The following is a 26,176-nucleotide window of genomic DNA, read 5'->3' as shown; positions in this document are numbered from 1 at the left end:
GGTACAAGGGCTGGTTGCAGGATTTGGGGTACAGGGTTTGGTTGCAGGATTTGGGGTGCAGGGTTTTAAGTGCAGGGCTAAAGGGGGCAGGATTTGGAGGTGCAAGATTTGGTGGTCTGGGGTACTGGGGGGCAGGGTTTTGGGGTGCGGGATTTGGGGGTGCAGGTTCCATGTCTTTAGGAACTGGGCGGGGAGGGTTTCTTGGTGTGGACCTTTGAGTGCAAGTTTGAGGGGCCTTGATTTTGGGGTGCATGGTTTGGGGGGGCAGGATTCTGGGTGTAAGGTTTTGAGGTGCAGGACTTGGGGGCGCAGGTTTCACACGTTAAGGAACTGGGGCTGCAGAGGTTGGGGGTGCAGCGTTGTGGGCTGCAGGGTTGAAGGGTGCAGGATTTAGGGGTACAGGTTTTGGGGGTGCAGGAGCTGGGGGTGCAGGCTGTAGGGATCAGAATATGGGGGTGCAGGGTTCTGGGGTGCAGGATCTGGGTGAGCAGGCTGTTGGGGTACAGAACCTTGTAGTTCAGCATTTAGAGGCAGGATTTGGGGTGCAGGGATTTGGGGGTGCAGGGCTTTGGGGTGCAAATTATGGGGTAGAAGGTTTTGGGGTGCAGGGTTTTGGGGGTGCAGGGTTTAGCGCCAGAATTGGGGGTGCAGGGTTTGGGATTGCAGGGTGTTGGGGGAAGGATCTGGGGGTACAAGATTGGGGGTAGCAGGGTTTTGGGGAGCAGGGTTTCGGGGTCAGGCTTTAGGGGGACAGGGTTTGGGGGGCAGGGCTGGGAGGGATGATTTGGGGGTGCAGGGTTTAGGGCAGCAGGATCTTGGGGTGAAGGGGTTTGGGGTGAAGGGTGGGTAGGACAGGATTTGGGGTGCACGATTTTAGGGTGCAACTTGTGGGGGCAGGGTTTGGGGTCCAGGAGGTTGGGGGTGCAGGGTTTGGGGGTGTAGGATTTAGTGAAGCAGGGACTGGGGGTGAAGGTCTTGTGGAGGCAGAATTGGGGGTGCAGGTCTTGGGGAGGCAGAATTGGGGGTGCAGATTTTGGCTGTTCAGGACCTGGGGGTGCAGGATTTGGGGATGTAGGTTTTGGGGGGTAGATTTTGGGGTGCTGGGTTCGGGACATGGGTCTGGAGGATTTGGGGGTGCAGGGTTAAGGGGTTTAGGATTTTGGGGTGCACAGTTTAGGGTGCACGTTCTGGGCATGTATGATTTGAGAGTGCAGGGCTTTGGGGTACAGGATTTGGGGTGCAGGCTTTTGAGGTCAGGATCTGGGGGTGCAGGGTGTTGGGGAGAAGGATTTGGGGGTGCAGCATTTTGAAGTGCAGGGTTTGGAGGAGGGAGGTTTTGGGGGTGAAAGATTTGGTGGTTCAGGTTTTGGGGGTGCAGTGTTAAGATGGTGGAGGATTAGGGGTGCAGGATTTGGGGGTTCAGGATTTGGGGCTGCAGAGTATGGGAGGGAAGGATCTGGGACTTCACGATTTGGGGGTGCAGGGTTTAGAAGTCAGGTCTAAGAGTGCAGCGTTTGGGGTGCAGAGTGTGGGGTGCACAGGACTGGGGCACAGGATTTGGGGGTGTGGGGTGTCAGGGTTCAGGATTTGGAGGTGTGGAGTTTTGGGGTGCAGGGGATGGGGGTGAAGGATCTGAGGCTGCAGGGCGGTGGGGGAAGGATTTGGGGGTGAGAGATTTGGGGTGCAGGATTTGGGGGTGCAGAGTTTTGGGAGGCAAGGATCCGGGTCTGCAGGATTTGGGGGTTCAGTGTTTAGGGCAGCACAATCTTGGGGTGCAGGGGTTTGCAGTGAAAGGTTTGGTAGGGCAGGATTTGGGGTGCAGGATTCTGGGGTGCTGGTTTGGGGTACAGGATTTGGTGTTGCAGGGATGGGGTTGAAGGGCTTGGGTTTCCAGGCCTTTGAGGTGCAGGATTTGGAGGTGCAAGGTTTGGGAGGGAATTCTTTGGGGTGCAGGGTTTGCGGTTCCAGGAGGTGGGGGAAGGACCTTGGGGTGTAGGGTTTGGGGGGGCAGGGTTTTGGGGGAAGGATTTGGGGGTGCAGGGTTTTGAAGTGCAGCGTTTCCGGGGGGCATGATTTTGGGGGTGCACATGTGGGGGTCCAGGTTTGGGGCGTGCAGAGTTTGTGAACAGAGGATTTTGGGGTGCTGGGTTTGGGGCTGCCTAATTTGGGGGTGCAGTGTTTGGGTGTTCAGGACCGGGGGTGCTGCGTTTGGGAATGCAGGCTTTGGGGGTGCAGGGCTCAGGATTTGGGAGGGCAGCATTAGGGGGTGTAAGATTTCAGGATTTAGGGGTGCAAAGTTTGGTAGGGATGAATTTAGGGGTGCAGGATTTGGGGGGCAGGGTTTGGTGCTGCAGGATTTAGGGGTGCAGGGTTTGAGGGTGCAAGGTTTGGGTGTTCAAGATTTAGGGGAGCAGGATCTTGGGGTGCAGGGTTTGGGGCTGCAGGGGTTTTGGGTGAGGGATTTAGGGTTCAGGCTTAGGGGTGCAGGGTTTGGGGGTGCAGGGTGTTGGGGAAGGATTTGGGGGTACAGGGTTTGGAGGTGCAGTGTTTCAGGGATCGGGGTTTGGGGGGAGAATTTGGGGTGCAGGGTTTGGGATGGCAGGATTAGGGGGAGCAAGACTGTGGGGTGCAGGGGTTTGGGGTGAAGGGTTTGGTAGGGCACGATTTGGGGTGCAGGCTTTAGGAAGGAAGGAAGGAAAGAAGGATCTGGAGGTGCAGGATTTGGGGGTGCAGGGTTTAGGGGTGCAGGATTTAAGGGTGCGGGGGTTTGGGTGAAGGGCTTGGTAGGGCAGGAATTTGGGGTGCAGGGTTTGGGGGTGCAGGGTGTTTGGGGAACGATCTGGGGGTACAGGGTTTGGGGTGCTGGGTTTGGGGGTTAAAGGATTTGCGGGGGCAGGGTTCAGGTGTTCAGGACCTGGGCGTGCAGGCTTTGCGGGTTCAAGGTTCCAGGTGCATTGTTTGGGGGGAGAGGATTTGGGGGTGCAGAGTTTTGGGGTGCAGGGCTTGTGAGAGAGGAATCGGGGGTGCAGGATTTGGGGGTTCAGGGTTTAGGGTAGCAGGATCTTGGGGTGCAGGATATGGGGGTGCAGTGTTTGTGGGTAAAGGGTTTGGGGTTCAGGATCTGGAGGTGCATGATTTGGGGGCTCAGGGTTTGGGGATGAAGGGTCTTGGGGTGCTGGGCTTTGGGGTGCAGTGTTGGGGGCCAGGTTTTGGGGTGCAGGGTTTAGGAGGGCAGGATTTGCGTGTTCAGGAACTGGGGGTGCAGGATTTTGCGTTGAAGGGCTCTGGGGTGCCGGGGTTGGCCTGCAGGGATTGGGGTGCAGTATTTTGGGGTGCAGGGGTTTGGGGTTCAGGACCTGTGGCTGCAGGGTCTTAGGGAACAGGATTTCAGGGGTGCAGGGGCTTTGGGAGAGGGATTTGGGCTTCAGGGTCTGAGGGGTGCAGGGTTTGGTGGGGAAGGGTTTGGGGGTGCCTGGTTTAGGGTTGCAGGATCTGCGGATCAAGGGTCTGGAGGTGCCAGGGTTTTGGGGGGCAGGATATAGGGGTGCAGGATTTGAGGGTGCAGGGTTGTGGAGTGCAGAGATTTGCAGGTGCAAGATCTGGGATTGTAGGGTTTTGGGGTGCAGGTTTTGGGGAGGAAGGATTTGGGGTGCAGGGTTTAAAGGTTCACGATCTGGAGGTGCAGCGTTTTGGGGTGCAGGGTTATCGGGCTACGGGTTTTGGGAGGGAAGGATCTGGGGGTGCAGGGTGCAGGGATCACAGCATGGGGGTGCAGGATTCTGGGGTGCAGGATCTGGGGAGCAGGATCTGGGGAGCAGGATATGGGGTGCAGAACCTTGTTGTTCAGGGTTTAGAGGCAGAATTTGGGGGCGCAGGGCTTTGGGGTGAGGAGTTGGGGGTGCAGGGTTCAGGTGTTCAGGACTTGGGTGTTGGAGGATTTGGGGGTGCAGGGTTGGGTAAGGAAGGATCTGAGGGCGCAGGGTTTGTGGGGCAGGATTTTGGGTGCAGGGTTTGGGGAGCAGGATCTGGGGGTGATGGAATTGGTTGACAAGGTTTCGCAGGCCGGCTTTGGGGGAGCAGAGTTCAGGGGTGCAAGGTTTTGGGGGACAGGTTTGGACATAAAAGATTCGGGGGCGAATGGTTTGGGGGAACAATTTTGGGGTGCAGGATTTGGGGGTGCAGGATTTGGTATTACAGGTTTTGGGGAAACATGGCTTGGGAGGAAGGATTTAGGGGAGCAGGGTTTCAAGATGCAGGATTTGGGGTGCAGTATTTGGGGTTGCAGGTTTGGGGGTGCAAGTTGTGGGGCGGCAGGATATCGGGTACAGGGTTCTGGGCTGCAGGGTTTGGGGGTGCAGGATTTCAACGTGCAGGGTTCTGGGGTGCAGTATCTGGGGGTCCAGGATTTGGCAGTGCATTGGCTTTGGGGGTTGAAGGATTTGGGGGTGCAGGGTTTAGGGATGCAGGATTTGGGGGTGCAGGATTTGGAAGTGCAGAGTTAGGGGGCAGGATTTTCAGTGCAGGGCTTCAGGGCACAGAACTTGGTGGTGCAGGATCTGGGGGTGCAGGTTTTCGGTGGGGAATTTGGGGGTGCAGGGTGTTGAGGAAGGATCTGAGGGTGCAATATTTGGGCTTTAAGGGTTTAGGGGGGCAGGATCTGGCAGTGCAGAGTGTGGGGACAGGACCTGGGGGTGCAGCATTTGGGGTTACAGGTTTTGGGGGTGCAGGGTTGAGGGAATTGTTTGAGGTGCAGGGTTATGAGAGTGCAGGATTTCTGGGTGCAGAGTTTGGGGTGCTGGGTATGGGGCAGCAGGATCTGGGGGTGCAGGTTTTGGGGGTTCATTCCTTTGGGGGGAGGATCTGGGGGTGCAGGGTTTAAGGGTTCAGGATTTGGAGGTGTAGGGTTTTGGGGTACAGGGTTCTGGGTTGAGGTTTTGGGGTGAAAGATTTGGGGGTGCAGTGTTAAGGGGTGGAGGCTTAGAGGTGCAAGATTTGGGGGTGCAGGGTGTTCGTGTGTCTGATTTGGGGGTGCAGGGTCTGGGGGTGCAAGATCCTGGAATTCAGGATCTGGGGCTTCAGGATTTGGGGGTGCACTGTTTGGGGGTGCAGGGTTTAGAAGTCAGGTCTAAGAGTGCAGCGTTTGGGGTGCAGGGGCTTGGGGGGAAATTTAAGGTTGCAGAGTGTGGGGTGCACAGGACTGGGGCACAGGATTTGGGGGTGCGGGGGTTCAGGATTTGGAGGTGTGGAGCTTTGGGGTGCAGGGGTTGGGAGTGCAGGGTGGTGGGGGTGAGAGATTTGGGTGCAGGATTTGGGGGTGCAGAGTTTTGGGAGGCAAGGATCTGGGGCTGCAGGATTTGGGGGTTCAGTGTTTGGGGCAGCACAATCTTGGGGTGCAGGGGTTTGCAGTGAAAGGTTTGGTAGGCAGGATTTGGGGTGCAGGATTCTGGGGTGCTGGGTTTGGGGTACAGGATTTGGTGTTGCAGGGATGGGGTTGAAGGGCTTGGGTTTCCAGGCCTTTGAGGTGCAGGATTTGGAGGTGCAAGGTTTGGGAGGGAATTCTTTGGGGTGCAGGGTTTGGGGGCAGGTTTAGGGGTGGAGGGTATAGGACGGAAAGATTTGGGAATGCAGGGTTTGGGGTGCAGGTTTCGGGGTTCAGGAAGGTAGGGAGGGCAGGATTAGGGGGTGCAAGGTTTCAGTTGTAGGGTTTAGGGGTGCAGAGTTTGGTAGGGCCGAATTTGGGGGTGCAGGATTTGGGGTGCAGGGTGTGGGGGAAGGATCTAGGGGTACAAGGTTTGGGGTAGCAGGGTTTTGGGGAGCAGGGTTTCGGGGTCAGGCTTTAGGGGACAGGGTTTGGGGGGCAGGGCTGGGAGGGATGATGTGGGGGTGCAGGGTTTAGGGCAGGAGGATCTTGGGGTGAAGGGGTTTGGGCTGAAGGGTTGGGTAGGACAGGATTTGGGGTGCAGGATTTTAGGGTGCAACTTGTGGGGGCAGGATTTGGGGTACAGGAGGTTGGGGGTGCAGGGTTTGGGGTGTAGGATTTGTGGAGCAGGGACTGGGGGTGAAGGTCTTGTGGAGGCAGAATTGGGGGTGCAGATTTTGGGTGTTCAGGACCTGGGGCTTCAGGATTTGGGGGTGCACTGTTTGGGGGTGCAGGGTTTGGAAGTCAGGTCTAAGAGTGCAGCGTTTGGGGTGCAGAGTGTGGGGTGCACAGGACTGGGGCACAGGATTTGGGGGTGCAGGGTTTCAGGGTTCAGGATTTGGAGGTGTGGAGTTTTGGGGTGCAGGGGATGGGGGTGAAGGATCTGAGGGTGTAGGGTGGTGGGGGAAGGATTTGGGGGTGAGAGATTTGGGGTGCAGGATTTGGGGGTGCAGAGTTTTGGGAGGCAAGGATCTGGGGCTGCAGGATTTGGGGGTTCAGTGTTTAGGGCAGCACAATCTTGGGGTGCAGGGGTTTGCAGTGAAAGGTTTAGCAGGCAGGATTTGGGGTGCAGGATTCTGGGGTGCTGGTTTGGGGTACAGGATTTGGTTTTGCAGGGATGGGGTTGAAGGGCTTGGGTTTCCAGGCCTTTGAGGTGCAGGATTTGGAGGTGCAAGGTTTGGGAGGGAATTCTTTGGGGTGCAGGGTTTGGGGGCAGGTTTAGGGGTGTAGGGTATAGGACGGAAAGATTTGGGAATGCAGGGTTTGGGGTGCAGGTTTCGGGGTTCAGGAAGGTAGGGAGGGCAGGATTAGGGGGTGCAAGGTTTCAGTTGTAGGGTTTAGGGGTGCAGAGTTTGGTAGGGCCGAATTTGGGGGTGCAGGATTTGGGGTGCAGGGTGTGGGGGAAGGATCTAGGGGTACAAGGTTTGGGGTAGCAGGGTTTTGGGGAGCAGGGTTTCGGGGTCAGGCTTTAGGGGACAGGGTTTGGGGGGCAGGGCTGGGAGGGATGATGTGGGGGTGCAGGGTTTAGGGCAGGAGGATCTTGGGGTGAAGGGGTTTGGGCTGAAGGGTTGGGTAGGACAGGATTTGGGGTGCAGGATTTTAGGGTGCAACTTGTGGGGGCAGGATTTGGGGTACAGGAGGTTGGGGGTGCAGGGTTTGGGGTGTAGGATTTGTGGAGCAGGGACTGGGGGTGAAGGTCTTGTGGAGGCAGAATTGGGGGTGCAGATTTTGGGTGTTCAGGACCTGGGGCTTCAGGATTTGGGGGTGCACTGTTTGGGGGTGCAGGGTTTGGAAGTCAGGTCTAAGAGTGCAGCGTTTGGGGTGCAGAGTGTGGGGTGCACAGGACTGGGGCACAGGATTTGGGGGTGCAGGGTTTCAGGGTTCAGGATTTGGAGGTGTGGAGTTTTGGGGTGCAGGGGATGGGGGTGAAGGATCTGAGGGTGTAGGGTGGTGGGGGAAGGATTTGGGGGTGAGAGATTTGGGGTGCAGGATTTGGGGGTGCAGAGTTTTGGGAGGCAAGGATCTGGGGCTGCAGGATTTGGGGGTTCAGTGTTTAGGGCAGCACAATCTTGGGGTGCAGGGGTTTGCAGTGAAAGGTTTGGCAGGCAGGATTTGGGGTGCAGGATTCTGGGGTGCTGGGTTTGGGGTACAGGATTTGGTGTTGCAGGGATGGGGTTGAAGGGCTTGGGTTTCCAGGCCTTTGAGGTGCAGGATTTGGAGGTGCAAGGTTTGGGAGGGAATTCTTTGGGGTGCAGGGTTTGGGGGCAGGTTTAGGGGTGGAGGGTATAGGACGGAAAGATTTGGGAATGCAGGGTTTGGGGTGCACGTTTCGGGGTTCAGGAAGGTAGGGAGGGCAGGATTAGGGGGTGCAAGGTTTCAGTTGTAGGGTTTAGGGGTGCAGAGTTTGGTAGGGCCGAATTTGGGGGTGCAGGATTTGGGGTGCAGGGTTTGGGAAGACAGGATCGGGGTGGAGGATTTGGGGGTGCAGGATTGAGGGGCAGGGTTTTGGTGCAGGGCTTGGGGTCAGGATCTGGGGTGCAGGTTTGGGAAGAGTATTTTGGGGTGCAGGATTTTGGGTGCCGTGTCTGCGGGGCAGGTTTGGGGTGATCACTGCTGATCCGCACACACTCGCTCTCTCTGGTATTCACCTCCACTCCTGCTCCTCCACCTCCCCACTGTTCTCTCCATCTCCTCTCTTCTCGTTGCCTACAGCCCCAAACCCTGCCCCCAAACCCTGCACCCCAAAGAATTCCCTCCCAAACCTTGCACCTCCAAATCCTGCACCTCAAAGGCCTGGAAACCCAAGCCCTTCAACCCCATCCCTGCAACACCAAATCCTGTACCCCAAACCAGCACGCCAGAATCCTGCACCCCAAATCCTGCCTACCAAACCTTTCACTGCAAACCCCTGCACCCCAAGATTGTGCTGCCCTACACACTGAACCCCCAAATCCTGCAGCCCCAGATCCTTGCCTCCCAAAACTCTGCAGCCCCAAATCCTGCACCCCAAATCTCTCACCCCCAAATCCTTCCCCCACCACCCTACACCCTCAGATCCTTCACCCCCATCCCCTGCACCCCAAAACTCCACACCTCCAAATCCTGAACCCTGAAACCCTGCACCCCCAAATCCTGTGCCCCAGTCCTGTGCACCCCACACTCTGCACCCCAAACGCTGCACTCTTAGACCTGACTTCTAAACCCTGCACCCCCAAACAGTGCACCCCCAAATCCTGAAGCCCCAGGTCCTGAACACCCAAAATCTGCACCCCCAATTCTGCCTCCACAAGACCTTCACCCCCAGTCCCTGCTCCACAAATCCTACACCCCAAACCCTGCACCCCCAACCTCCTGTACCCCAAATCCTGCCCCAACATGCACCCTAAAATTCTGCACCCCAAATCCTGTCCTACCCAACCCTTCAGCCCAAACCCCTTCACCCCAAGATCCTCCTGCCCTAAACCCTGCAACCCCACATCATCCCTCCCAGCCCTGCCCCCCAAACCCTGTCCCCTAAAGCCTGACCCCGAAACCCTGCTCCCCAAAACCCTGCTACCCCAAACCTTGTACCCCTAGATCCTTCCCCCACACCCTGCAATCCCAAACCCTGCACCCCCAATTCTGTCTCCCCAAACCCTTCACCCTCAAACCCCACACCACGGAACTTTGCACCCTGAAACCCCGTGCTCCACAAGTTGCACCCTAAAAGCCCAAAGCCCCAAAACCTGTACCCCCAGATCCTTCCCTCCCAAACCCGGCACCCTGAAATCCCTCACCCCAAAGCCCTGCACCCCCAAATCCTGCCCTACCGAACCTTGCACTACAAACCCCTACACCCCAAAATCCTGCACGCTTAAACCCTGCAGCCCCACATCCCACCTAACCCTGCCCCCCAAATCCTTCCCCCTGACCCTGCACCCTGAAACCCTTCACCCCCAGATCATACACCCCCAAACCCTGCCCCTCGAAAGCATTCACCCCCTAACACTGCACCCCCAAATCCTGGAACCCCAAACCTTGATTTCCCAAACCCTGCACCCCAAAACCCTGCACTTCCAAACCTTGCACCCCCTGATCCTGCACCCCAAAACCCAGCACCCCAGACCCCTGCACACCTAAATTCTGCACCCCCAGGTCCTAAACATGTGAACCCTGCACCCACAAACCCTGCGCCCCGAATTCCTCCATCCCCACGTCATGAACCCCCAAACTCTGCTCCCCAAAATCCTGCACCCCCAAACCCTGCCCTTCTAGATCCTGCTCCCCAATACCCTGCACCCTCAGGTTCTGAACCCGCAAATCCTGCCCCCCCAACCCCTGCCCTACCAAACCCTTCAGCCCAAACCCTGCCCCCCCAGATCCTTCTCTCCCAAATCCTGCACCCCACATTGTGCTGTCAAACTGTGCCCCCCGAGGTCCTGACCCTTCCAAACCTGCACCCCCAAATTCTGCCTCCCCAAGCCTGTACCCCCAAACCCTGTACTCCAAAATCCTGCACTCCCAAGCCCGGATGCCCCGAAATCCTGCCCACCCAGACCCTGCACCCCGAAATTCTGCCCCACACAAACTTACCCCCCCAGCCCTGATTGCCCTAATCCTGCACCCCAGATCCTTGCCCCCAAACCCTTCACCCCAAACCTGGCATCCCAAACCCTGCACCCCAAATATCTCACCCCCAGATCCTTCCCCACTGCCTTTCACCCCCAGATCCTGACCCCCAAACCCCGCACCCCCAAATCCTTCACCCCAAAACCAATGCAACCCACACTGCGCAACGTTAAATTTCCCCCCAAACCCCTGCACCCCAAACCCCTGATCTCCCAAAGTCTGCACCCCAGAACCCCGCACCCCCACATTCTGCCAACAAACCCCTGTCCCCCAGGCTCTGCAGCCCTAAATCGTGCACCTCCTCATCCAGCCCCCCAAACAATGCACCCCCAGATCCTTCCTCAGCACCCTGCACCCCAAATTCCCCACCCAAACCCCTGCACCCCCAAGTCCTGTACCCCAAAGCCCTGCACCAAAAATTCTGCCCCCCAACTCTGCACTCCCAAATCCTGCACCCCCACATCCTGCACCCTGAAACCCTGTGTCCCCCAGTCCTCCACCCCCAAAACCAATGCACCACCAAACCCTGCACCCCAAATCCCTGCAACCCCAAATCCCAACTAACCCTGCACCCCAAAATCCTCCACTCCAAAACCCTGCACCTCCAGATCCTTCCCTCAAACCCTGAACACTTGAACCCTGCACCTCAAAACCCTGCACCCCAAATCCTGACCCCCAGATAATGTCCCCAAAACCCCTACATCTCCGATTCTTCCCCCTAAGCTCTGCACCCTTAAAACGTGCACCCCTAAATTCTGCACCCCCAAATCCTTCCTCCCAAGCCATGAACCCCCCAAACCTGTGATACCAAACCCTGCAACCCTGAACCCTGCGCCCCCAAACCCTGCACATCCCATAATCCTGTACCCCCAGATACTGCTCCCCAAAACCCTGCACCCCCAAACTGTATACCCGAAATGCTGCCATCCCCAAACTCGCACCCCAAACCCTGCACCCTAAAATCAAGTCCTCCCCCAACTTGCACTCAAAACGCTGCCCCCTAAGCTTTGCACCCCCAAATGCTGACCCCCAAACCCCGTGCCCCCAAATCCCACCACCCTAAATCCTTCCCCCTAATCAATGCACTTCCAAACCTTGCACCCCCAAATCCTCAACCCCATGTCCTGAACCCCAAAACCCTGCACCCCCAATTCTGCCTCCCCAAACCCGGTACCCACGGGTTCTGCACCCCAAACTCTGCACCCACAGGTTCTGAACCCCAAACTCCTGCTCCCCCAAGCCCTGCCCCCCAAACTCTGCACCCTCAATTCCCGCACTACCAAACCCTGCACCCCCAGATCCCTCACCCAGACCTGCACCCCAAATCTGGCCTCACCCAGCCCTGTGCCCCAAAACCCAAGATCCTGCTCGCCTACATCTTGAACACCCAAACCTTGCACCATCAGATTTTGCACCCTCAAATCCTGCACCCCAAAAGTATTCATGCCCAAATCCTGCACCCCCAGATCCTGCACCCCAAAACCTTCACTACAAACCCTGCACCCTCCACCACCTTAGCACTGCACGCCCAAACCCTGCACCCCCAAATCCTGCACCCCAAATCCTGCTCCTTCAAACCCTTTGCCCCCAAATTTTACCCCCCTAGACCTGCACCCCCAAGCCTTTCTCCCTAAAACCCTACACCCCCGAATTCTGCACCCTAAACCCTGCACCGCCACATCCTTCCTGCAAGACTCTGCACCCCAAAATCGAGCACCCCAGATCCCGCACTTCACTGCATCCCTGAACCCCGAACCCTAAATCCTGCACCCAGATCCTGCAGCCCAAAGCGAGCACCCTAAAATCAAGTCCCCCCAAACCTGCACTGAAAATGCTGAACCCCAAATCCTGCCCCCCAGATCCTGCACCCTCAGATCCTCCTGCCAAAAACCCTGCACCCCAAACCCTGAACTCCCAAACTCTGCACCCAGAGCCCTGCACCCTCAAATCCTGCACCCCTATCCCTGAACACACGACCCCTGCACCCCAAACCTCACCCGAAAGTCCTGCACCCCCAAATCCTGCTCTACCAAACCCTTCAGTGCAAACCCCTGCACCCCAAGATTGTGCTGCCCTAAACACTGAACCCCCAAATCCTGCAGCCCCAGATCCTTGCCTCCCAAAACTCTGCACCCCCAAATCCTGCACCCCAAATCTCTCACCCCCAAATCCTTCCCCCACCACCCTGCAGCCTCAAATCCTTCACCCCCATCCCCTGCACCCCAAAACTCCACACCTCCAAATCCTGAACCCTGAAACCCCGCACCCCCAAATCCTGTGCCCCAGTCCTGTGCACCCCACACTCTGCAACCTTAAATTTCCCCCCAAATCCCTGCACCCCAAACTCTGCACTCTTAGACCTGACTTCTAAACCCTGCACCCCCAAACGGTGCACCCCCAAATCCTGAAGCCCCAGATCCTTCCCTCCCATACCCTGGAGCCCCAAATCCTGAACCCCACAAATCCTGCACCCCTAATCCTCCACGCCCTTAACACTGCACCCCCAAAACCTGAACCACCAAATCCTTCACCCCCAAAACCTCCCTCCTCCAAACCCTGCACTTCAAAATGCTGCACCCCCAAATCCTTCTCCCCAACACCCTGCACCCCCAGATCCTGACCCCAAAACCCTGCACCCCAAATCCTGTACCCCAAAGCCCTGCACTCTCAAATCATACATGCCCAGAACGTGCACCCTAAACTCTGCACCCCAAAATCCTAAACCCCTTAACCCTGCACCCCAGATCCTTCCCTCCCATAACTGGCACCCTGAAATCCCTCACCCCAAATCCCTGCACGCTCAAATCCTCCAGCCCACAAGTCCTGCACCCCCAGGTCCTGAACACCTGAACCCTGCAGACCCAAATGCTGCACCCAGAACTCTTGGTGCCCAAATCCCTGCACCCAAAAGTCTGTCTCCCGAACCTTCACACCAAAGCCCTGCACCCCAATATCCAAAAGCATCCTCTTGTGACTGGCCCAGATGCTCCGTGCATCCTTGGCATAGAGCACCATCATCATCCAACCACCATCATCATCCAACCACCATCATCATCCAAACACCACCATCATCATCCAACCACCACCATCATCATCCAACCACCATCATCATCCAACCACCACCATCATCATCCAACCACCACCATCATCATCCAACCACCATCATCATCCAACCACCATCATCATCCAACCATCATCATCATCATCCAACCAACCAATCCTGAACCCAACCAGTGACCCCATCACCCAATCAGTGACTCCACAACCCAACCAATGACTCCATCGTTCAACCAATGACCCCATCACGCAATCAGTGACCCCATGACCCAACCAATGACCCCATCATTCAACCAATGACCCCATCATTCAACCAATGACCCCATCACCCAACCAGTGACTCCATGACCCAACCAATGACCCCAGGGACCACAGTGCTACCATCTGCCATGGGCTGATCCAGACCACGCTGGAGCAAGGTGAAGCTCCAGAACACTTGCAATACATTGATGACATCATCGTATGGGGCGACACAGCGAAAGAAGTCTTCAAAAAAGGTGAGAGAATAATTCCTGTTCTTTTGGATGCTGGTTTTGCCATAAAACGAAGCAAGGTCAAGGGACATGCACGGGAGATCCAGTTTTTAGGAATAAAATGGCAAGATGGCCGTCGTCAGATCCCAATGGAGGTGATCAACAAAACTGCAGCAATGTCTCCACCTACTAATAAAAAGGAGACACAGACTTTCTTGGGCGTTGTAGGTTTTTGGAGAATGCACATTCCTGACCACAGCCACATTGTGAGCCTCTCTATCGAGTGACTCGTAAAAAGAACCAATTTGAGTGGGGCCCTGAACGCCAAGCCTTTGAACAAATGAAGCGTGAGATAACTCATGCGGTGGCCCTGGGACCAGTCCAAACTGGACCAGATGTTAAAAATGTGCTCTACACCGCAGCCGGAGATAATGGACTTACCTGGAGCCTCTGGCAGAAAGCACCAGGAGAAACCCGAGGTCGACCCTTAGGTTTTTGGAGTCGAGGATACAAAGGATCTGAGGCCAACTGTACTCCAACTGAAAAGGAGATACTGGCAGCATATGAAGGAGTTGGAGCTGCTTCAGAAGTGATGGGCACTGAAGCACAGCTCCTCCTGCACCTCGACTGCCGGTGCTGAGCTGGGTGTGCAAAGGGACGGTTCCCTCTCCACATCATGGCACCGAAGTTACATGGAGTAAATGGATTGCACTGATCACGCAATGAGCTCGGATTGGGAGTCCCAACCGTCCAGGGATCTTGGAAGTGATTACAGACTGGCCAGAAAGCAAAGACTTTGGGATGTCTGCAGATGAGGAGGAAGTAAAACGTGCTGAAGAAGCACCACCATATAATCCGCTTTCAGAGACTGATAAGCAGTGTGCACTGTTCACAGATGGATCCTGTCGTCTGTAGGAAAACATCGACGGTGAAAGCTGCTGTGTGGAGTCCCACACGACAAGTTACAGAAGCCACTGAAGGACAAGGTGAATCCAGTCAGTTTGCAGCAGTGAAAGCCATCCAGCTGGCTTTGGACATTGCTGAACGAGAGAAGTGGCCAATGCTTTGTCTCTATACTGACTCATGGATGGGAGCAAATGCCTTGTGGGGGTGGCTACGGCAATGGAAGAAAAGCAACTGGCAGCGCAGAGGTGAAACCATTGGGAACCACGCTGTGGGAAGACATTGCTGCTTGGCTGGAGAGCCTGCCTGGGGAAGTTGGTCATGTAGATGCTCATGTGCCTAAAAGTCAAGCCACCGAGGAACATCGAAACAACCAACAAGCAGATCAAGCTGCTAAGATTAAAGTAGCTGAGGTGGACTTGGGCTGGCAACATAAAGGTGAACTTTTCCTAGCTCGGTGGGCCCATGGTGCTTCAGGGCATCAAGGTAGAGATGCAACATACAAATGGGCTCGTGATCGAGGGGTGGATTTAACTATGGACACTGTTTCACACGTTATTCATGAATGTGAAACTTGCGCCGAAATCAAACAAGCAAAACAGTTAAAACCTGTATGGTATGGGGGGCGATGGTTAAAGTATAAGTATGGAGAAGCTTGGCAGATTGATTATATTACACTTCCACAAACACGCCAAGGTAAGCGTTATGTACTTACAATGGTGGAAGCAACCACTGGATGGTTGGAAACATCTGCCGCACCTCCTGCTACAGCCCGAAATACCATCTTGGGCCTTGAGAAGCAAGTCCTTTGGCGGCACAGTACGCCAGAAAGAATTGAATCAGACAATGGTACTCATTTCAAAACCAGTATTATAGACAATTGGGCCAAAGAACATGGTATTGAGTGGGTGTATCATATTCCATATCATGCACCAGCCTCTGGGAAAACTGAAAGGTGCAATGGTTTGTTAAAAACTACACTAAAGGCACTTGGTGGTGGAACCTTTAAAAACTGGGATTCACATTTAGCAAAAGCCACTTGGTTGGGCAACACCAGGGGATCAACCAATCGAGCCGGGCCTGCCCAATCAGAAATTCTATGGACTGTAGGAGGAGATAAAGTCCCTGTAGTACACATGAAAAATATGTTAGGAAAGGCAGTCTGGGTTCCTCCTGCCTCAGGCACAGGCAAACCTATTCGTGGGATTGTTTTCGCCCAGGGACCTGGCAGCACCTGGTGGGTGATGCTTAAGGATGGAGAAGTTCGGTGTGCACCTCACGGGGATTTGATTTCAGGTGAAAATGTGCAATGCTGAACTGTACGATGTGAATTGCCGCACTAACAATGTTTAATAAGTGTCTTTCAGATCAAGACAATGGTGATGAAACCAGCGCTGGCTTCTTCGAGTGGCGCCCGACACCTTCTTGGAAGTTGGTGTCCTTAACCCACCAACAGGGGTCATGAGATGCACTTGGACCATTTTCCCTGCCCTGGGAGACTGTGGTGACAAAATGAACTTAATGAACTTTTCAAAGGATGGTCCACTGATTAATTACTCCTGTGTATATATGTACATATGTATATATATATATATATATATATAGTAGTAGTGATTAATTAGATTGTATTGATAGATTGTATTGATAAGGTTTAAGTATTCAGTGAATGTCATATTATAAGGGGTGGAATGTCCTGGTTTTGGTAAAAACAAGTTTCTCTTTTAGTGAATTTGCCTGTCAGCTCAAGCTTCATATCAGCTGCATTTTCCTGGAGAACCGGACACATGTTTTGGTTAAACCCAGCAAGGGAATGAAAACTTATTGATAAGCACGGATGCACATCTCGCGAGAGGGGCAACGAGAAACCGGTGACCAACTGTGTATAACATTCCGTTCACGTGAATACTTCATATAAAAGCGGGAGATCACGAGGATCTCGGCCCTTTTCTCCTCATGGCCGACATTAGGAGAGGACCTTGCTGGTCGTCCCTGTGAACTGAGGCCAGTGAGAGACTGAATTCAGCTCCGGTTGGCTACAGAGTCCAATCCAGGACTTTGGGTGCTGGCTCTGCAGTTGCTCAGACTTACAAGATGGGTTTTGTATATTTGTATTATTTTCTCTGTTCTTATCAGTAGCATCAGCAAAACATCTTGAACTTTTCCAGCTCTCTCCCCTCTGTGCTTCTTCCCCTCCCGATCGCCTGTGCTGAGTGGAAAGGGGGAGAGGGAGGGGAAAAAGGGGGAATTGGGGGGGGAGAGGACGTTGACAACACATCTGCCAGGGTTTGATTGTCACCCCGCAATCTTAACCCTCGACAGGGACAAAGAGGGCCCTGGAATGTCACAATGGGCCCTGGGGACAAAGGGTGGTCGCCAGGATATCACAATGGGCTCTGGTGACAATGGGGTCCCCAGGATGTCACAATGGGCCCTGGGGACAAAGAGGGGTCCCCTGAATGTCACAATGGGCCCTGGGGACAATGGGGGGTCCTGGGATGTCTCAATGGGCCCTGCGGACAAGGGTGGTACCCACGGTGTCACAATGGGCCCTGGGCACAAGGGGGGGTCCCCATAGTGTCACAATGGGCCCTGTGGACAATGGGGGGTCCTGGGACGTCACAATGGGCCCTGGGGACAAGGGGGGGTCCCCAGGATGTCACAATGGGCCCTGGGGACAAAGAGGGGTCCCCTGAATGTCACAATGGGCCCCGGGGACAAGGGGGTGCAGTGGATGTCACAATGGGCCCTGGGGACAATGCGGGGTGTCCAGGATGTCAGAATGAGTCCTGAGGACAAGGGGGGGTCCCCATGGTGTCACAATGGGTCCCCAGTGACAAGGAGGGCTCCCCATGGTGTCACAATAGGCCCTGGGGACAAAGTGGGGTCCAAGAATGTCACAATGGGCCCTGGGGACAAAAGGGGTTGCCATGGTGCCACAATGGGCCCTGGGGTCAAAGGGGGTCCCCATGGTGCTACAATGGGCCCTGGGGACAAAGGGGGGTCCTGGGATGTCACAATGGGCCCTGGGGACAAAGGGGGTGTCCCCATGGTGCCACAACGGGCCCTGGGAGCAAGGGGGTGGCCAGGATGTCACAATGGGTCCTGGGGAAAATGGGGGGTGCCCAGGATGTCACAATGGACCCTGAGGACAAGCGGGGGTCTCCATGGTGTCACAATGGGCCCCAGTGACAAAGGGGATCCCCTGAATGTCACAATAGGTCCTGGGGATAATGGGGGGTCCTGGGACGTCACAATGGGCCCTGGGGACAAGGAGGGATCCCCAGCATGTCACAATGGGCCCTGGGGACAAAGAGGGGTCCCCTGAATGTCACAATGGGCCCTGGGGACAAGGGGGTGCCGAGGATGTCACAATGGGCCCTGGGGACAATGGTGGGTCCCCTGAATGTCACAATGGGCCCTGGGGACAAAGGGGGGTCCGCAGAATGTCACAATGGGCACTGGGGACAAAGGGGGGGTCCCCATGGTGTCACAATGGGCCCAAGTGACAAGGAGGGTCCCCACGGTGCCAGGATGGGTCCTGGGGACAAGGGCGTCCCCCAGATGTCACAATGGGCCCTGGGGACAATGGGGTTGCCCAGGATGTCACAATGGGCCCTGGGGACAATGGGGGGTCCTGGGACATCACAATGGGCCCTGGGGACAAGGAGGGATCCCCAGGATGTTACAATGGGCCCTGGGGACAATGGGGGGTCCTGGGACGTCACAATGGGCCCTGGGGACAAGGGGGGGTCCCCAGGATGTCACAATGGGCCCTGGGGACAAGGGGGTGCCGAGGATGTCACAATGGGCCCTGGAGACAATGGGGGGTTTTGGGATGTCACAATGGGCCCTGGGGACAAGGGTGGGTCCCCAGGATGTCACAATGGGCCTTGGGAACAAGGGGGTCCCCCAGATATCACAATGGGCCCTGGGGACAATGTAAGGTCCTGGGCTGTCACAATGGACCCTGAGGACAAGGGGGGTCCCCAGGATGTCACAATGAAGTCTTGGGACAAAGGGGGTCCCCAGGATGTCACAATGGGCCCTGGGGACCAGGGGGGGTCCTGGGATGTCACAATGGGCCCCAGTGACAAAGGGGGTCCCTATGGTGCCACAATGGGCCCTGGGGACAAAGGGGGTCCCCTGGATGTCACAATGGACTCTGGGGACAAGGAGGGTCCCCAGGATGTCACAATGGGCCCTGGGGACAAAGAGCATCCCCAGCATGTCACAATGGGCCCTGGGGACAAAGGGGGTCCCCACGGTATCAGAATGGGCCCTGGGGACAAAGGGGGGTCCCCTGAATGTCACAATGGGCCCTGGGGACAAGGGGGGGTCCTGGGACGTCACAATGGGCCCTGGGGTCAAGGGGGTGCAGAGGATGTCACAATGGGCCCTGGGGACAATGTCAGGTCCTGGGACGTCACAATGGGCCCTGGGGACAAGGGGAGGTCCCCAGGATGTCACAATGGGCCCTGGGGACAAAGAGGGGTCCCCGGAATGTCACAATGGGCCCTGGGGACAAGGGGGTACAGAGGATGTCACAATGGGCCCTGGGGACAATGGGGTTGCCCAGGATGTCACAATGGGCCCTCGGGACAATGGGAGTCCCCAAGGTGTCAGAACGAGCCCTGGGGACAAAGTGGAATCCTGGAATGTCACAATGGCCCCCAGTGACAAAGGGGTTCCCCATGGTGTCATAATGGGCCGTGGGGACGAAAGGGGTCCACAGGATTTCACAATAGCACTGGGGACAAAGGGGGGTCATGGGATGTCACAATGGCCCCCAGTGACAAAGAGGGGCCTCATGGTGCCACAATGGGCCCTGGGGACAAAGGGGGTCCCCTGGATGTCACAATGGGCTCTGGGGACAAGGAGGGTCCCCAGGATGTCACAATGGGCCCTGGGGACAAAGAGCGTCCCCAGCATGTCACAATGGGCCCTGGGGACAAAGGGGGTCCCCACGGTATCAGAATGGGCCCTGGGGACAAAGGGGGGTCCTCTGAATGTCACAATGGGCCCTGGGGTCAATGGGGGGTCCTGGGACGTCACAATGGGCCCTGGGGACAAGGGGGTGCAGAGGATGTCACAATGGGTCCTGGGGAAAATGGGGGGTGCCCAGGATGTCACAATGGACCCTGAGGACAAGCGGGGGTCTCCATGGTGTCACAATGGGCCCCAGTGACAAAGGGGATCCCCTGAATGTCACAATAGGTCCTGGGGATAATGGGCGGTCCTGGGACGTCACAATGGGCCCTGGGGACAAGGAGGGATCCCCAGCATGTCACAATGGGCCCTGGGGACAAAGAGGGGTCCCCTGAATGTCACAATGGGCCCTGGGGACAAGGGGGTGCCGAGGATGTCACAATGGGCCCTGGGGACAATGGTGGGTCGGTCCCCTGAATGTCACAATGGGCCCTGGGGACAAAGGGGGGTCCGCAGAATGTCACAATGGGCACTGGGGACAAAGGGGGGGTCCCCATGGTGTCACAATGGGCCCAAATGACAAGGAGGGTCCCCACGGTGCCAGGATGGGTCCTGGGGACAAGGGCGTCCCCCAGATGTCACAATGGGCCCTGGGGACAATGGGGTTGCCCAGGATGTCACAATGGGCCCTGGGGACAATGGGGGGTCCTGGGACATCACAATGGGCCCTGGGGACAAGGAGGGATCCCCAGGATGTTACAATGGGCCCTGGGGACAATGGGGGGTCCTGGGACGTCACAATGGGCCCTGGGGACAAGGGGGGGTCCCCAGGATGTCACAATGGGCCCTGGGGACAAGGGGGTGCCGAGGATGTCACAATGGGCCCTGGAGACAATGGGGGGTTTTGGGATGTCACAATGGGCCCTGGGGACAAGGGTGGGTCCCCAGGATGTCACAATGGGCCTTGGGAACAAGGGGGTCCCCCAGATATCACAATGGGCCCTGGGGACAATGTAAGGTCCTGGGCTGTCACAATGGACCCTGAGGACAAGGGGGGTCCCCAGGATGTCACAATGAAGTCTTGGGACAAAGGGGGTCCCCAGGATGTCACAATGGGCCCTGGGGACCAGGGGGGGTCCTGGGATGTCACAATGGGCCCCAGTGACAAAGGGGGTCCCTATGGTGCCACAATGGGCCCTGGGGACAAAGGGGGTCCCCTGGATGTCACAATGGACTCTGGGGACAAGGAGGGTCCCCAGGATGTCACAATGGGCCCTGGGGACAAAGAGCGTCCCCAGCATGTCACAATGGGCCCTGGGGACAAAGGGGGTCCCCACGGTATCAGAATGGGCCCTGGGGACAAAGGGGGGTCCCCTGAATGTCACAATGGGCCCTGGGGACAAGGGGGGGTCCTGGGACGTCACAATGGGCCCTGGGGACAAGGGGGTGCAGAGGATGTCACAATGGGCCCTGGGGACAATGTCAGGTCCTGGGACGTCACAATGGGCCCTGGGGACAAGGGGAGGTCCCCAGGATGTCACAATGGGCCCTGGGGACAAAGAGGGGTCCCCGGAATGTCACAATGGGCCCTGGGGACAAGGGGGTACAGAGGATGTCACAATGGGCCCTGGGGACAATGGGGGGTCCTGGGACATCACAATGGGCCCTGCGGACAAGGAGGGATCCCCAGGATGTCACAATGGGCCCTGGGGACAAGGGGGTGCCGAGGATGTCACAATGGGCCCTGGGGACAATGGGCGGTCCTGGGACATCACAATGGGCCCTGGGGACAAGGAGGGATCCCCAGGATGTCACAATGGGCCCTGGGGAGAAGGGGGGTCCCCAGGATCTCACAATGGGCCCTGGGGACAAAGAGGGGTCCCCTGAATGTCACAATGGGCCCTGGGGACAAGGGGGTACCGAGGATGTCACAATGGGCCCTGGGGACAATGCGGGGTGTCCAGGATGTGAGAATGAGTCCTGAGGACAAGGGGGGGTCCCCATGGTGTCACAATGGTTCCCCAGTGACAAGGTGGGGTCCCCATGGTGTCACAATAGGCCCTGGGGACAAAGTGGGGTCCAAGAATGTCACAATGGGCCCTGGGGACAAAGGGGGGTCCTGGGATGTCACAATGGGCCCTGGGGACAAAGGGGGTGTCCCCATGGTGCCACAACGGGCCCTGGGAGCAAGGGGGTGGCCAGGATGTCACAATGGGTCCTGGGGAAAATGGGGGGTGCCCAGGATGTCACAATGGACCCTGAGGACAAGCGGGGGTCTCCATGGTGTCACAATGGGCCCCAGTGACAAAGGGGCTCCCCTGAATGTCACAATAGGTCCTGGGGACAATGGGGGGTCCTGGGACGTCACAATGGGCCCTGGGGACAAGGAGGGATCCCCAGGATGTCACAATGGCCCCTGGGGACAAAGAGGGGTCCCCTGAATGTCACAATGGGCCCTGGGGACAAGGGGGTGCAGAGGATGTCACAATGGGCCCTGGGGACAATGGGGGGTCCTGGGACATCACAATGGGCCCTGGGGACAAGGAGGGATCCCCAAAATGTCACAATGGGGCCTGGGGACAATGGGGGGTCCTGGGACGTCACAATGGGCCCTGGGGACAACGGGGGGTCCCCAGGATGTCACAATGGGCCCTGGGGACAAGGGGGTGCCGAGGATGTCACAATGGGCCCTGGGGACAATGGGAGGTTTTGGGATGTCACAATGGGCCCTGGGGACAAGGGTGGGTCCCCAGGATGTCACAATGGGCCTTGGGAACAAGGGGGTCCCCCAGATATCACAATGGGCCCTGGGGACAATGTAAGGTCCTGGGCTGTCACAATGGACCCTGAGGACAAGGGGGGTCCCCAGGATGTCACAATGAAGTCTTGGGACAAAGGGGGTCCCCAGGATGTCACAATGGGCCCTGGGGACCAGAGGGGGTCCTGGGATGTCACAATGGGCCCCAGTGACAAAGGGGGTCCCCAGGATGTCACAATGGGCCCTGGGGACTAGGGGGGATCCTGGGATGTCACAATGGGCCCCAGTGACAAAGGGGGTCCCTATGGTGCCACAATGGGCCGTGGGGACAATGGGAGTCGCCTGGATGTCACAATGGGCTCTGGGGACAAAGGGGGTCCCCACGGTATCAGAATGGGCCCTGGGGACAAAGGGGGGTCCCCTGAATGTCACAATGGGCCCTGGGGACAAGGGGGTGCACAGGATGTCACAATGGGCCCTGGGGACAATGTCAGGTCCTGGGACGTCACAATGGGCCCTGGGGACAAGGGGGGGTCCCCAGGATGTCACAATGGGCCCTGGGGACAAAGAGGGGTCCCCTGAATGTCACAATGGGCCCTGGGGACAAGGGGGTGCAGTGGATGTCACAATGGGCCCTGGGGACAATGGGGGGTGTCCAGGATGTGAGAATGAGTCCTGAGGACAAGGGGGGGTCCCAGGATGTCACAATGAAGTCTTGGGACAAAGGGGGTCCCCAGGATGTCACAATGGGCCCTGGGGACTAGGGGGGATCCTGGGATGTCACAATGGGCCCCAGTGACAAAGGGGGTCCCTATGGTGCCACAATGGGCCGTGGGGACAATGGGAGTCGCCTGGATGTCACAATGGGCTCTGGGGACAAAGGGGGTCCCCACGGTATCAGAATGGGCCCTGGGGACAAAGGGGGGTCCCCTGAATGTCACAATGGGCCCTGGGGACAAGGGGGTGCAGAGAATGTCACAATGGGCCCTGGGGACAATGTCAGGTCCTGGGACGTCACAATGGGCCCTGGGGACAAGGGGGGGTCCCCAGGATGTCACAATGGGCCCTGGGGACAAAGAGGGGTCCCCTGAATGTCACAATGGGCCCTGGGGACAAGGGGGTGCAGAGGATGTCACAATGGGCCCTGGGGACAATGGGGGGTCCTGGGACATCACAATGGGCCCTGAGGACAAGGAGGGATCCCCAGTATGTCACAATGGGCCCTGGGGACAATGGGGGGACCTGGGACGTCACAATGGGCCCTGGGGACAAGGGGGGGTCCCCAGGATGTCACAATGGGCCCTGGGGACAAGGGGGTGCCGAGGATGTCACAATGGGCCCTGGGGACAATGGGGGATCCTGGGACGTCACAATGGGCCCTGGGGACAAGGGGGGGTCCCCAGGATCTCACAATGGGCCCTGGGGACAAAGAGGGGTCCCCTGAATGTCACAATGGGCCCTGGGGACAAGGGGGTGCAGTGGATGTCACAATGGGCCCTGGGGACAATGGGGGGTGTCCAGGATGTGAGAATGAGTCCTGAGGACAAGGGGGGGTCCCCATGGTGTCACAATGGGCCCTGGGGACACGGGTGGGTCCCCAGGATGTCACAATGGGCCTTGGGAACAAGGGGGTCCCCCAGATATCACAATGGGCCCTGGGGACAAGGAGGGATCCCCAGGATGTCACAATGGACCCTGGGGACAAGGGGGTGTCCCCAGGATGTCACAATGGGCCCTGCGGACAAGGGGGGGTCCCCATAGTGTCACAATGGGCCCTGGGGACAAGTTGGGGTCCCCTGAATTTCACAATGGGCCCTGGGGACAAAGAGGGCTCCCCAGCATATCACAATGGGCCCTGGGGACAATGGGGGGTCCTGGGACATCACAATGGGCCCTGGGGACAAGGGGGGGTCCCCAGGATGTCACAATGGGCTCTGGGGATAAGGAGGGTCCCCAGGATGTCACAATGGGCCCTGGGGACAAAGAGAGTCCCCAGCATGTCACAATGGGTCCTGGGGACAAAGGGGGGTCCCCTGAATGTCACAATGGGCCCTGGGGACAATGGGGGGTCCTGGGATGTCTCAACGAGCCCTGCAGACAAAGGTGCTACCCACGGTGTCACAATGGGCCCTGGGCACAACAGGGGGTCCCCATAGTGTCACAATGGGCCCTGGGGACAATGGGGGGTTCTGGGACGTCACAATGGGCCCTGGGGACAATGGGGGGTCCTGGGACGTCACAATGGGCCCTGGGGACAATGGGGGGTGTCCAGGATGTCAGAATGAGTCCTGAGCATAAGGGGGGGTCCCCATGGTGTCACAATGGGTCACCAGTGACAAGGAGGGCTCCCCATGGTGTCACAATAGCCCCTGGGGACAAAGTGGGGTCCAAGAATGTCACAATGGGCCCTGGGGACAAAAGGGGTTGCCATGGTGCCACAATGGGCCCTGGGGTCAAAGGGGGTCCCCATGGTGCTACAATGGGCCCTGGGGACAAAGGGGGGTCCTGGGATGTCACAATGGGCCCTGGGGACAAAGGGGGTGTCCCCATGGTGCCACAACGGGCCCTGGGTTCAAGGGGGTGGCCAGGATGTCACAATGGGTGCTGGGGAAAATGGGGGGTGCCCAGGATGTCACAATGGACCCTGAGGACAAGCGGGGGTCTCCATGGTGTCACAATGGGCCCCAGTGACAAAGGGGGTCCCCTGAATGTCACAATAGGTCATGGGGACAATGGGGGGTCCTGGGACGTCACAATGGGCCCTGGGGACAAGGAGGGATCCCCAGGATGTCACAATGGGCCCTGGGGACAAGGGGGTACCGAGGATGTCACAATGGGCCCTTGGGACAATGGGGGGTCCTGGGATGTCACAATGGGCCCTGGGGACAAGGGTGGGTCCCCCAGATATCACAATGTGCCCTGGGGACAATGTAAGGTCCTGGGCTGTCACAATGGACCCTGAGGACAAGGGGGGTCCCCAGGATGTCACAATGAAGTCTTGGGATAAAGGGGGTCCCCAGGATGTCACAATGGGCCCTGGGGACAATGGGGGGTCCTGGGACATCACATTGGGCCCTGGGGACAAGGAGGGATCCCCAGGATGTCACAATGGGCCCTGGGGACAAGGGCGTGCCGAGGATGTCACAATGGGTCCTGCGGACAATGGGGGGTCCTGGGATGTCACAATGGGCCCTGGGGACAATGGGGGGTCCTGGGATGTCACAATGGGCCCTGGGGACAAGGGGGGGTCCCCAGGATGTCACAATGGGCCTTGGGAACAAGGGGGTCCCCAAGATATCACAATGGGCCCTGGGGACAATGTAAGGTCCTGGGCTGTCACAACGGACCCTGAGGACAAGGGGGGACCCCAGGATGTCACAATGAAGTCTTGGGACAAAGGGGGTCCCCAGGATGTCACAAAGGGCCCTGGGGACAAAGGGGGTCCCCACGGTGTCAGAATGGGCCCTGGGGACAAGGGGGGTCCCCTGAATGTCACAATGGGCCCTGGGGACAATGGGGGGTCCTGGGATGTCACAATGAGCCCTGGGGACAAGGGTGGTACCCACCGTGTCACAATGGGCCCTGGGCACAATGGGGGGACCCCATAGTGTCACAATGGACCCTGGGGACAAGGGGGTGCCGAGGATGTCACAATGGGCCCTGGGGACAATGGGGGGTCCTGGGACCTCACAATGGGCCCTGAGGACAATGGTGGGTCCCCTGAATGTCAAAATGGGCCCTGGGGACAAAGGGGGGTCCGCAGGATGTCACAATGGGCACTGGGGTTAAAAGGGGGGTCCCGATGGTGTCACAATGGGCCCAAGTGACAAGGAGGGTCCCCACGGTGCCACGATGGGTCCTGGGGACAAGGGCGTCCCCCAGATGTCACAATGGGCCCTGGGGACAATGGGGTTGCCCAGGATGTCACAATGGGCCCTGGGGACAATGGGAGGCCCCAAGGTGCTCAGAACGAGCCCTGGGGACAAAGTGGAATCCTGGAATGTCACAATGGCCCCCAGTGACAAAGGGGTT

At 57.6% G+C, this 26,176-nt stretch overlaps 1 long non-coding RNA gene across 1 annotated transcript in view; it reads right to left on the bottom strand.

Moving 5' to 3' along the window:
* Positions 1–13,582: 13,582 nt before the first annotated feature.
* LOC139826751 (uncharacterized) overlaps positions 13,583–26,176 on the bottom strand; it is a 32,311-nt gene continuing 19,717 nt past the window's right edge. Inside the window, exon 2 of the long non-coding RNA XR_011736881.1 lies at positions 13,583–16,666. This is a non-coding gene — a long non-coding RNA (uncharacterized lncRNA). The remainder of the gene's footprint in view (positions 16,667–26,176) is intronic.

Source organism: Patagioenas fasciata, unplaced genomic scaffold (assembly GCF_037038585.1).
Source record: "Patagioenas fasciata isolate bPatFas1 unplaced genomic scaffold, bPatFas1.hap1 Unplaced_14, whole genome shotgun sequence".
Taxonomy (NCBI): domain Eukaryota; kingdom Metazoa; phylum Chordata; class Aves; order Columbiformes; family Columbidae; genus Patagioenas; species Patagioenas fasciata.
The sequence above is the reverse complement of the archived record's forward strand: the minus strand, read 5'-3'. Positions and strand labels throughout refer to the sequence as shown.